Here is a 9,968-nt window from a genome sequence, read left to right on the forward strand (position 1 = left end):
AATGGAATTCAGGAGGTGGAGGTTGCAGTGAGCTGAGATTGCGCCACCGCACTCCAGCCTGGGTGACAGAGCAAGATTTGACCTCAAAAAAAAAAAAAAGAAAAGAAAAGAAAAAACAAAAATAAACAGTTTTTCAGGATGGTAGATTTTAGGACACTATACTTTCACCATGTTAATTAGAATAAGAGTAACTGAGTGAGATGTACCTGCCTAAAGCAGTTTTAGTTAAAAAGGATTCAACATTTTTTTTTTTTTTTTTGAGATAAAGTCTTGTTCTGTCGCCTAGGCTGGCACGATCTTGGCTCACTGCAATTGCCACCCCCCGATTTCAAGTGATTCTCCTGCCTCACCCTCCTGAGTAGCTGGGATTACAGGTGCCCACCACTACGCCTGGCTAATTTTTGTATTTTGTATGTTTAGTAGAGATGGAGTTTCACCATGTTGGTCAGACTGGTCTTGAACTCCTGACCTTGTGATCCACCCTCCTCGGCCTCCCAAAGTGTTGAGATTACAGGTGTGAGCCACTGCGCCTGGCCAATATCTCTGATCTTAATTTCTGCTAAATTACTACAGAATTTTTCTTTAAGAAACGAGATAGTGATCTCCTAATCTGTATGTTTCAGTACTCTCCCCTCATCCCCAATTCAAAGGCTCCTATTTTATTGACGGCATTAGCAGTGATTTCATAATTGGTAGTTACAATTGGTATGCAGTGAAGTTTAAGCAGTTGTTGGGATCTCTGTTGATTAAAGAGTTTTAAATTAAATAGTAGTTTAGTACTTGATGTTATCTGAAAGGGCCAATCTTCCACAGCAGGAATTTTTGTGGAAGAATGCCAAGCAATGCTCACTTTATGTCTCACTTCCAATGCTCTCTAGGGGTGCCAAGTTTATTGTGGGTTAGAAACCGAACAGGATTAAGTGGCTCATTTCTAAAATGTAATCATTGAATTTTCATATAATTTTATGAAGACAATTTAATTATTTTATAATTACCTAACTAGAACATAATATGATATAAAGTCATGATGAATACACTGTCTTGTAACCTTAAGTATGGCAAAAAAAAAAAAAAAAAGAAACCTTAATCAAATCAAATACAGAGATTCAATTAGAGTAATACATATTCTGTTTTGGCATCTCTCTTTTTCCTTCCTTTCTGAGTGGGTATTAACCCAGAGTTTTCCTGGGAATATGATTTTTTTTTAATAAAGCCTTCCTTTTATTGATTCTGGCTCTCTAGTAGCCTGTAAGACACTATTTTGCGTTGCTCTTATAGCATGATGAGACCCAACAGTAAGACAGGAGAGTAGCTGTACATGAGAGGGCCCTCCTCTTGGAATCTGTCCACTGATGTCTGGCCTCTGCTCTTGTCAATGTCATGCAGATAGAGCAGGCATTGATGTTGGAGGTTGGGCTTTATTCTCTGCCCCACTTAGAAACAAACAAGCAAATATGTCTGTGATGTCCAAAACCTATTTATGGAATCTAGATTGCTTATTAAAGTTTCATTCATTGTATGGACATAATTAAGAGATCAAAGGACATTCCATCTTATAAGATAAACTCAAATGCTGCCGAGAGCTCTAAGAGACTAATGACCTCTCATATTAGAGTTCTCCTTATTTTTAAAGAAATTTTTTATGCTTCAGGTACTAAAGAGAAGGTAACTAATAGGGATGAACATAAACAGACATTTGTATCTTTATCGTCTAGAATTCAGGTCTATAGAAGCAATATAACTATGTGTTCAAACATAGGGACAGAATAATTCCTGTGTGTTAGGGACAGGGGTGAGAGGTACATTGATAGGAACTGAGAAGGACAGATATTATGGGTTCCACCAGGAAAGAGATCTGAGCCTGCTTGGACATCACACCTCTACAAGGAGAAAACTCAGTGTGGAAATGTTAGTGCTGCTGACAAACTGGGCACCAGGGCTGTGGTATGGGGAATCCGATTGAACTGTCTGAGCTGAACATAAGTAGTGGGGAGAAACTAGACTGCAAGCAGACAGTGGTCTGAGGGAAGATGTATGTAAAGGCTTGAATATGAGCTGGACCAGAAGACTACATAAACTTATGTAGTGTCAATGGCAGAACAGCAGAGGACTAGCAGTGACAAATGGGTCACATGACATCAAAGAAAAATGCAGCAGCTGCAACTGTAGACTAAAACATCAAAGATGTTCTCTACTCAGAATGTGACCACCCTCAGCAGTGAGGGTCCTGGTACAGTGGAATAGGTATTTGAATGATAATTAAGACTTCTACCCTAATGGGATATACAAAAATAAACAGAAAGTATATAGATAGATCTATACATACGTATATTTATCTTTTTATATTTACATATAAAGATATTTATACATATAAAATACTTAGTTACAGAAAATTTAAAATATGGCCAGGCACAGTGGCTCACATCTGTAATCCCAGCACTTTGGGAGGCCGAGGCGGGTGGATCACCTGAGGTCAGAAGTTCGAGACCAGCCTGGTCAATGTGATGAAACTCCATCTCTACCAAAAATACTAAAATTAGCCAAGTATGGTGGCACATGCCTGTAATCCCAGCTAATAGGGAGGCTGAGGAAGGAGAATCACTTGAACCCAGGAGGTGGAAATTACAGTGAGCCGAGATTGTGCCACTGCACTCCAGCTTGTGCAACAGAGCAAGACTCTGTCTCAACAAAAAAAAAAAAAAGAAAAAGAAAAAGAAAAAAGGAGTTCCAGACCAGCCTGGCCAACATGGTGAAACCCTATCTCTACAAAAAATACAAAAATTAGCCAAACGTAGTGGCATGCGCCTGTGATCCCATCTATTCAGGAGGCTGAAGGAAGAGAATCCCTTGAACCCAGGAGGCAGAGGTTGCAGTGAGCCAAGATTGCGCCATTGCACTCCAGCCTGGGCAACAGAGTGAGACTCCATCTCAAAAAGAAAAGAATAAGAAAATATAAAATATGTATACATTCTACATTTAATATGTATTTTTCAAGTAAAGGGTTTATTTTCATATAGAACCAAGGACTACAGAACAGCCTCCAGATTCAAAACTTCTGTTTCAGTAATCCTTGGTTTGCATATGAGGTAGGAAAAATTCTAGGAGTGCTAGATTTTTACAAGAAAAATTCTTAATATCATCCTTTACTTCTACCTTCATAATCCCATACATACAACATACAGTTTTAGGTCTGTATTAAGCTGTTCAAAGAGGACGGGCTCAGTGGTTCATGTCTGTAATTCCAGCACTTCGGGAGGCTGAGGCAGGTGGATCACCTAAGGTCAGGAGTTCAAGATCAGCCTGACGAACATGGTGAAACCCCTTCTCTAATAAAAATATAAAAATTAGCCAGGCTTGGTGGCGTGTGCCTATAATCCCAGCTACTCAGGAGGCTGAGGCAGGAGAATTGCTTAAATCCAGGAGGCAGAGGTTGCAGTGAGCCGCAATCATGCTGCTGCACTCCAGCCTGGCCCACAGAGCCAGACTGCATCTCAAAAAATAAATTAATTTAAAAAATAAAAAATAAATAAGGCTGGGCACAGTGGCTTATGCCTGTAATCCCAGTACTTTGGGAGGCCAAGGTGGGGGGATCACCTGAAGTCAGGGGTTCAAGACCAGCCTGGCCAACATGGTGAAACCTTGTCTCTACTAAAAATACAAAAATTAGCCAGGCATTGTGGCGGGCGCCTGTAATCCCAGCTACTCGGGAGGTTCAGGCAGGAGAATCACTTGAACCCGGGAGGTGGAGGTTGCGGTGAGCCAAGATCATGCCACTACATTCCAGCCTGGGTGACAGAGTAAGACTCCATCTCAAAAAATAAAATAAAACAAAATAATTAAAATGGTCAAAGAAAGGGAAAAATGAAAAAGGTATATTAATAAAGAGTTACTCAAAATTATATGAGGATGAAATGTGTTAGTCTTAAAAAATAATTTTTGGCTAGGCACGGTGGCTCACGCCTGTAATTCCAACACTTTGGGAGGCCTAGGTGGGTGGCTCACAAGGTCAGGAGTTCTAGACCATCTTGGCCAAGATGGTGAAACCCCGTCTCTACTAAAAATACAAAAATTAGCCAGGTGCGGTGATGGGCGCCTGTAATCCTAGCTACTCAGGAGGCTGAGGCAGGAGAATCACTTGAACCCGGGAGGCGGAGGTTGCAGTGAGCCAAGATCATGGCACTACACTCTAGCCTAGGTGACAGAGCAAGACTCTGTCTCAAAAAAAAAAGAAAGAAAAAAGAATAATTTTAAAAGTAGGATACAATCATAACTTTTATACATGTATAAAATTCACACATGTCAAAGATTTTGTATAGTTTTTTAATTAATGAGGGAAGCGGTAACATGCTACAATTGATTTATAGGAGAATTAAAAATATCTCATATATAATAAGCAATGAGGAAACAAATGTATAAACAAATGCAAAAGGTGTTGGTGTGAGGCAGCCAATAGTGAAGGTGGCTACATGGGTCACCATGGGGACAGGGCTGTTTCTGGGGAGGCTATGATGGGGTAACAGGTACATGACAGTGGGAGTTACTCTCAGCACAAGAATGTACAGCAAAGGCAAGAGTAACAGCAGCATTAATCCATGTGACAGCCACACCTTGGTGAAGTTAGCACTTTACATATATGAATATCTGCTCCATGTAGGAGCTCAGAAATCACCCAGAACATTTTTATCAGAGATAAGATGCGGGAAAAAATCACATTGGGAGAACCACCAGGATTTTTACATTACTGGTGTTGTGTATTTTGGGATCTCTACTCTGCAGCTCCAGAGACAAGGGAAACATGTGAACGCTGAAATGAAACAAAAAACATCCATGATTATCCTTTTATGTCACCTCGGTACCCTGGAGGTCCAAGGTTCCCATTGAGGATACCTAAACAGGCACTTAGAAGTATCCTAGGAAGTCAGCCATTACTCTCCAGTGGAATCCAACTTGACAACAAGGACATTTAAGTATGGGTGGGCCAATTCCTCCAAGAGGAATGGTGTCCGGAGGGCCACAGTCTGACCCTTGGTTGTCAGTACAGAATGATGAAGGAGAAATGAGATGCCCAGTGAATGCTTTAGGTGGCTCTGGAATGCCTAGAATGAACATGGGTCTGGAGGGTGGCAGATCTTGGCCAAACCCAACAAATGCCAATTCAGTACCATACTCCTCAACATCTCCTGGGAATTACATGGGCTCTCCAGGAGGTGAGGTCCACAGGAACACCTGTCATGTCTAGTCTAGCAGATTTAACCAACTCTGGAAATATGAATGAATGCAGTATGTCCTAGACCCAACAGACCTAATTTTCCAGTGGGACCAGGATCAGATGGTCCCATGGATGGATTGGGAAGAATGGAGTCACATCACATGAATGGCTTTTAAGCTCAGGAAATATGGACAGTGTTTCTAAAAATTCTTCTGATAAAATGAGCCTGAGTAATCAACTGGGCTCAGGGATGATGGCAAAATTTGGAAAAATTTTTTAAATCCTTTTCAGAGAGTTACTCCCCTTTCATAACGGTGAGTGTGTGATTCATTACCAAGTCCCCTCATGTAAACCACAGTGAGCCAGCCCATCACAGAATTACCACAAAGGAAAATGATTCACCACAGCATATATTTAAACAAAGGAATCAGTCTGGGTGCGGTGGCTCACACCTGTAATCCCAGCACTTTGGGAGGCCAAGGTGGGTGAATCACTTGAGGTCAGGAGTTTGACACCAGCCTGGCAAACATGGCAAAATCCCGTCTCTACTAAAAATATAAAAGTTAGCCAGGCGTTGTGGCACATGCCTGTAATGCCAGCTACTTGGGAGGCTGAGGCAGGAGAATCGCTTGAACCCAGGAGGCAGAGGTTGCAATGAACACAGATCACACCACTGCATTCCAGCCTGGGCAAAAGAGCGAGAATCCATCTCACAAAAATAAAATAAAATTAAAATTAAAAAAAACCACAAGGACTCTCAATCATACCAAACCAACCTTTTGATTTCTCTCCCTCTCCCCTGTTATGTGAAGAAAGCAGGTCCAAACATAATACTCTGTCATCCCAGCAGTTTGAAAGGCTGAGGTGGGAGGATTACTTGAGCCCAGGAGTTCAGGACCAGCCTGGGCAAAAAAGTGAGATCCTGTCTAGCACCAGCTAGTCAGGAGGCTGAAGCATGAAAATCGCTTGAACTGGAAGGCAGAGATTGCAGTGAGCCAAGATCGCACCACTTGCACTCCAGCCTTGGTGACAGAGTGAGACTCTGTCCCCAACCCCAAAAGAAAAGAAAAGAAAAAATACAAAGTGGCATATTAAAGTTGCCCTAAACTGAACTGCAAATAATTATGTTTGTATGTATATGTGTGGGAAGAAGAATGTACTGTATCTATGTGTATTACATGGACATATGCACAAACATGCATTGACCCTCAGGACATTGTAAAATATTATTACCTAACATCTTAGGTAGAAATAAGTAGGGATATTTATTCCATCCTTGTATTCATGTTAACATTTTAATTACTAAAAGTTGCTTCTGCATCCTCCCTGAACTATTTTGTGCTATCTATATCCCTGTTTTATGCAAGTTCATTCGTTCTCTTTCTTTCTTTCTTTCTTTCTTTCTTTCTTTCTTTCTTTCTTTCTTTCTTTCTTCTTTCTTTCTTCCTTCCTTCCTTCCCTCCCTCCCTCCCTCCCTCCCTCCTCCCTCCCTCCCTCCTTCCTTCCTTCCTTCCTTCCTTCCTTCCTTCCCTCCTTTCTTTCTTTCTCTCTCTCTCTCTTTCTTTCTCTTTCTCTCTTTCTGTCTTTCTTTCTTTTTTGACAGTCTCGCTGTCACCCAGGCTGAAGTGCAGTGGGACAATCTGGGCACACTGCAATCTGTGCCTCCTGGGTTCAAGTGATTCTCCTGCCTCAACCTCCCAAGTAGCTGGGACTACAGGCATGAACCACCATGCCCAGCTGAGCTCTTAGGGTGAACTCAGATGTTATGTTTTTGTAAGGGTCTGCAATCATGGACAGGAATAAAATCACTTATTTGAGAGTTTATATTAAATAAATAAATAAATACAAAACTTGCTTATTACAGGAATAGAAGTAAAGAAATCAGTTGTATTTCCACCTGACAAAATTAATTTGCATGTTTGTGAATAAAAGCTATTTGCACTGCTATTCGTTTTCTACAATTTGCAGAGTTGTAAAATATCTCAGAGACAATGAAAGGTATAATGACCCCAGCTAAACCACCTAACTTTCTATCGAAGTCATCAGCAATCTTTTTGATGCATTTCGAAGTCTTTTATAATTTTTCTCTACATTAGCAATCATGGAAAAAATAGATTCCCTTCAGATGTTCCTATTTATCCCTCAGTTCTTTCACAGATAACTCCACTAGAAGCTTTCAATTAGCCGGGTGTGGTGGCAGGCGCCTTAATCCCAGCTACTCAGGAGTTTGAGGCAGGAGAATCCCTGAACCAGGGAGGTAGATGTTGCAGTGAGCCGAGGTCGCACCATTGCACTCCAGCCTGGGCAACAAGAGGGAAACTCCGTCTCAATAAAAAAAAAGAAGAAGCTTTCCCTGATCCTTTCAACTGATTGTAATCTCTCTCTCTCTTTTTGTAGCTCCACAATCCCGTTGTCTCTTTTATAACAGTGTCTCACTTTACCATCAGTTATAGTTATGTATCTACCTTATTCTCCATACTAGATTTTAAATTGCTTTTCTTGAATCCTCTGCATTAACTAACGAGTGTCTACATATATAATATGCTCAATAGATATGTTTAATTGGATTTAATGTAATTCTTATATGTATTCAACTAGTCTTAATCAGCTTCGCTTATTATAGGTAGAGAGAGCATCTTCCTGGAAAGTAAGATCTGAGGAGCGATCGTTATCTGAAACAGGTCTCAGTCAATTTAGGAAGCTTATTTTACCAAAGTTAAGAACATATGCCCATGACACAGCTTCAGGAAGTCCTGAGGACATGTGCCCAAGGTGGTGGGGGCACAGCTTGGTTTTATACATTTTAGAGAGACACAAGACATCAATTAATATATATAAGATGTACATTGGTTTTGTGTGGAAAGGCGGGACAACTCAACGTGGGGAGGGGGCTTCCGGGTCATAAGCAGGAAAGAGACAAAGGGTTGCATTCTTTTGAGTTTCTGATTAGCCTTTCCAATGGAGGCAATTAGATATGCACTTATCTCAGTGAGCAGAGAGGTGACCCAGTTCTCTCCGTCCTTTCTCTACAAGGAAATTTCTTGTGAGAGAGGTATGTACCTTTTTATCTTAGTAGCTATCTTTTTTAGGAATAGAATGGAAGGCAGGTTTGCCCTAAGCAGTTCCCAGCTTGACTTTTGCCTTTGGCTTAGTGATTTGGAGGGAAGAGGGTGGGGTCCCAAAATTTATTTTCCTTTCACAGAATCATATTCCACAGCATTAATATAAATTGAAGAACTCCAGGCAATACTTGCTTTAGATCTCGTCTGTTCCCAAATCTCTCTCTCTTGAACTACTATGAGTGCCTGAAAACATTTCCAGTACTAGATTTAATAATGAATTTAGTGAATTAGGGCATCATCACTAAAAGGTAATTACAGTGCCTCACTAGCCATTAGCTGCTATTAATAGATCAGTATGGAGTAGTTTACCTGTTTGATAGGTCTCAAAAGAATGGTAAAGAAAAGGAAGTGAGTTGTTTTCCTTTCCTTTAAATAGGAAATGAGGAAGTAGAACACTTGTAGTTGGGGATGTGTTGGGTCTACTTTTATTTTTATTTTTATTTTTTTTTGAGACGGAGTCTCGCTCTGTCGCCCGGGCTGGAGTGCAGTGGCCAGATCTCAGCTCACTGCAAGCTCCGCCTCCCGGGTTTACGCCATTCTCCTGCCTCAGCCTCCTGAGTAGCTGGGACTACAGGCGCCCGCCACCTCGCCCGGCTAGATTTTTGTATTTTTTAGTAGAGACAGGGTTTCACCGTGTTAGCCAGGATGGTCTCGATCTCCTGACCTCGTGATCCGCCCATCTCGGCCTCCCAAAGTGCTGGGATTACAGGCTTGAGCCACCGTGCCCGGCCTGGTCTACTTTTAATAAAGATGAACAGAAGTCCTTCATGAAGGTCATTCTTACAAGAAGATTTTACTGGTATTTTCTCTAGTGCAATTAGAAGTTTAGAAAAAGATTTCCATGAAAAGTGTCAGTAAAATATTTTGAAACCCTTTTAATGGATGCCTCTTATTTTTTGAAATACGGTTTAGATCATGATCTTCAGCTAATATTTATGGGTTGGCATTACATTGAAATATTTATGTTGCTGGATGTGGAAACAGATTGAAGAAGTTTAAATCACTGTCTTTAAAACTGGCAATGATTGCTGTGGGGACCCAGAGACGGTTGGCATCCTTGCATAAAAGACACTCGATGTCAATTGTTGATGCACTAAATGGGTCTAGAATTCCAGATTAAATTGTCCACAGTTTTGATTCAATTAGCTTTTGATTCAGTGCCTGTGTCTTTAATAACAAAGCTATTCCAGGAAAAGTTGTGCCCTGGAAAAGTTTTATCTAGCTAAGATCCCCCTGAAGGGAGGATGTGAGTCACACTGCACTTACGTTGGCAAATAAAACCATAGTGCATGTCTGCTCCCTGTGGATTTTAATTTGCAGCAACAATAAACTTCAAGTAATGGGCCTTAGGTTAAGTGGCTGAATATCAAATTCAAGTCACAACTGGAAGGTCTTGTCTTAAAAAAGGTGAGGTAGATGTCATAGGCCAAATGGTCTCAGAGGCCTTGTAGAAATGCCTCCCCTCTCACAGTGAGATAGCCTGATTTTTCCTCCACCCCAAATATTGTCATGTGAGTCTTTTCACTTTAATTAGTTCTGTTGTTTGTTTGTTTTCAGACAGAGTCTTGCTCTGTTGCCCAGGCTGGAGTACAGTGGTACAATCTCAGTTCACTGCAACCTCCACCCACTGGGTTCAA

At 41.1% G+C, this 9,968-nt stretch overlaps 1 pseudogene; it reads left to right on the plus strand.

Annotated features, from left to right (window-relative positions):
- Positions 1–4,554: 4,554 nt before the first annotated feature.
- Positions 4,555–5,535, plus strand: LOC117098084 (annotated as a pseudogene).
- The last annotated feature ends 4,433 nt before the right edge of the window (positions 5,536–9,968 follow it).

This window comes from Trachypithecus francoisi, unplaced genomic scaffold (assembly GCF_009764315.1).
Source record: "Trachypithecus francoisi isolate TF-2019V2 unplaced genomic scaffold, Tfra_2.0 Lachesis_group15, whole genome shotgun sequence".
In the NCBI taxonomy this organism is placed as follows: Eukaryota; Metazoa; Chordata; class Mammalia; order Primates; family Cercopithecidae; genus Trachypithecus; species Trachypithecus francoisi.